This window comes from Heterocephalus glaber, unplaced genomic scaffold (genome assembly GCF_053883595.1).
Source record: "Heterocephalus glaber isolate CG9 unplaced genomic scaffold, H.glaber_assembly_v1.0 deba00001645, whole genome shotgun sequence".
NCBI lineage: Eukaryota > Metazoa > Chordata > Mammalia > Rodentia > Bathyergidae > Heterocephalus > Heterocephalus glaber.
In genome coordinates, this window is record NW_028258398.1 from 988452 (window position 1) to 991490 (window position 3039).

Here is a 3039-nt window from a genome sequence, read left to right on the forward strand (position 1 = left end):
TAGTTATTACTTTAGGAATTGCTAATTTGATTCAGAAAAGGATAGTTCTCAGTATTGTTGGATAGGATGTTGTTAAAATTAAAGAGTAGGGTGAGAAAGGAGAGGTAAAAAACTTTTAACATCAGGAGAGAGGGAGTTTTGTGGCTGTAGTTTCAACCCAGAAGGGACAGAGATTGAATGGGAGGCCAGGGGTGCTATAAAAAAGGATGTGAAAACATTTTTCCTTTGGACAAAGCAGGGTGAAAAACAAGGAATATTTGGTGAGAAATACCGTGTTTGAGAAGGGCCATTTCATGGAAGAAATACGGATGATTCATATCAATTCTAAGGTAGTTTCCTGTCATATTCTCTAATTGCCTTTGTTATTCTGACAATCTGTTTCACCTAGCATTCTGTATATTAATAGTTGTCTTTTCTTTACCATAACATAATACATGAGAAAATCAACTTAAAAGGAGAAAACAGTTATTTTGGCTTATACCTTCAAAGACTTCAGTCCATGGTTTCACAGCTCCATGGCTTTGGGCTGTGGTGAGTCAGAACATCATGGTGGCAGGGAGTGGGTATGGAGGAGGCTGCGACCTCATGGTGGCCAGGAAGTAAAGAGAGAGGAAGTGCCAAAGTCCCAATATCCCCTTCCAGGCCACACCCCCAGTGACCTCCCTTCCTTCCACTAGGCCCCACCTCCTAAAGGTTCAACTATGTCAGCACCATCAGCTGGGAACTAAGCTTTCAATTCACGGTCTTTTGGAGCAGACTCAGGATCCAAACCATCACACCTTATTCTATGGTGTCATTGGGGATAAAGATGGGTTCTCCTACCATGTCAGAAGGTGCAGGAGCTGGACAAGTAGCCTGAGGTAACACTGAAGGGACTGAATGAGAGGCCTCCAGGAGAATGCCAGCACCCTCCCTGTGTGCCTCTGGGGTTTTGGAGACATCTGCTATCTTCTCAGTAATGTAACTTTCAAATGATCCTGCAGCCTTGGTTCCGAGCCCAGATGTACTGATATCACTGGTCTGAGTACAGACCTGGCCCTGGGCTTTTTCAAAAGCTCCATAGGGGTTGTGAGGTCCAGCACTAAAGGCACTGCCCTAGAAGGACCCCTCCATCAGCATTGCAGATCTCCTTGCTCGGTACCTATGGGGCACTCCAGCCCCACTCAGATCTCCTTGTGAGATGAGATCAGATGCCACTTGGTTATTGTCAGTAACTCAGACACAACATCTTAAAAACAGGCAGTTAGCACAAGGTCCTTGGTTCGATCCCCGGTACCAAAACAAAACAAAACAACAACAAAAACCAGTAGTCAGTTAATGGCGACAAAAGGTAGAGACAGAAGTCACAAGTGAAATTTCTTCCTCTTTTCTGTTGTAGGTCAATTCTGGGTTTACCATCTCCCTTTTGAGGGGGTTGCTGGGGATCGATTCTAGGGCTTTGCACTGTGCTCTATCACTAAGCTATACCCCAGCCCCCTTTAGCCATTTTTAAATGTCAAGTTTGGTGGCATCAACGATATTCACATTGTTGTGAAACCATCATCACCACCTATCTCTAAAGCTTTTTAAAAAATTTATTTTAATTTTTATTTTTTTCCATCTCCAGAGCTTTTTACATCTTCCCACACTTTAACTGTCCCCATTGCTCTCGCTCCTCCCGCCTGCTGTTAGAACCTGCCTTTCTAGTTTCTGTGAATCTGACTACTACTCCAGGGGCCTCACCTATGTGGAATCCTACAGTATGTATGTTTTTGAGACTGGCTTGTTTCACTTAGTGTAATGTCCTCAAGTTTCATTCGTGTGCCAGAATTTCCTTCCTTTTTAAGGCGGAGTAACATTTCATTGTATATGTAGAGAACATTTTACCTATCCATACATCTGTCATGGTAATGCGCCTCTGCTGGAGGAATGCTGGGGAGAGATGGAGGCTCCTTTGGGATTTGCCTAGATGTCTGTCCCCAGTAGAGAGGAGTGGACACTGATCCAGGAAGTGTCAGGGCTGGTGTCCTCAGGGACGCAGCAGCTGTGGGAGGGGGAGGGAAGTGGGTGGGAATGTCAAAGCATCAGGTGTTAAGCCCTCGAGGGTCAGGGACTTGGGGTGAGTGTCCCTTCCGTGTGGCAGGTGTCTGTGGGTGGGCTCTGTGCCTTCCAGGGAGGGGCATTTGCAAGTTCTGGGAGGGGCAGAAGGAACCTCGAGCTCCCTCTCTTACTTATTACACGAACTTCCTTTCTGGATGCTGGGGGCTGGAAGTCTGAAGTCACAGTGGTAGCAATGCAGGGAGTAGGAGGAGACCCCAGCCTAGCCTGTGACAGCTGCCTCTCTCTGAGTGCTCACAGGACCTCCCATTCATGCAGGTTTGGAGAGAGACAGGTGCTCTTCGCACCAGGACACTACCCTGGGATCAGGGCTCCACCCTCATGACCTCATTGAGCCCTAATTATTTCCTCTTAGGCCCTGTCTCCAAGCACAGTCACACTGGGGACTGGGGCATCAACATGTGACATTCTAAGGGGGACAGAGCTGGCCCCAGTGGAAGGCTAAAGAGTTAAATAAATCCTGTGGAGTCCAAAAGCCTAGGACGCTGCTGTCAGGGCTGCCACCCTGGCTCTGGCCTGAGCCCTCTGCCCGGGCATCACCTGCTCAGGAACCAAGCTGTTCTCCCAACCTTGCTCTCGAGGCTGTCTGGATGCCGTGTGGGGCGGCTCTGGGGCTGAGCTGGGCTCCACAGGAGGGAAGCTGTTGATGAGCAGTGTTCTCCGGGGGCTCGGCTTCCTCATCCAGCCCTGCTTGCCTCTGGGGTCTCCAGGCCTGAACCTTCTGCACCCCAGCCAACTGCCCCTTCCCCTCTCCCAGAGGACAACAGGAAGCGAGGGACCTTGGTCAGCATCACTTTGCTTTGTGCTTCAGTTGCCCCGTTCTGCAGACGGAACAGTCTGGCCTCTCTCCTAGGCCTTGTGTCTGAAGCTCCAGGAGGGTGGGCACTGAATGCAGGAGCAGTGTTGGTCGATGACGCAACTCTGGGGAGGGGAGTGCAGTCT

The 3039-nt window shown here is 49.2% G+C and overlaps 1 pseudogene across 1 annotated transcript in view; it reads right to left on the minus strand.

Moving 5' to 3' along the window:
- LOC101710115 (E3 ubiquitin-protein ligase HACE1-like) overlaps positions 1-2778 on the minus strand; it is a 56432-nt pseudogene extending 53654 nt beyond the window's left edge. The window contains exon 1 of the transcript XR_015445735.1: positions 2638-2778. The product of XR_015445735.1 is annotated as an E3 ubiquitin-protein ligase HACE1-like (transcript). The remainder of the gene's footprint in view (positions 1-2637) is intronic.
- Between the last annotated feature and the right edge of the window lie 261 nt (positions 2779-3039).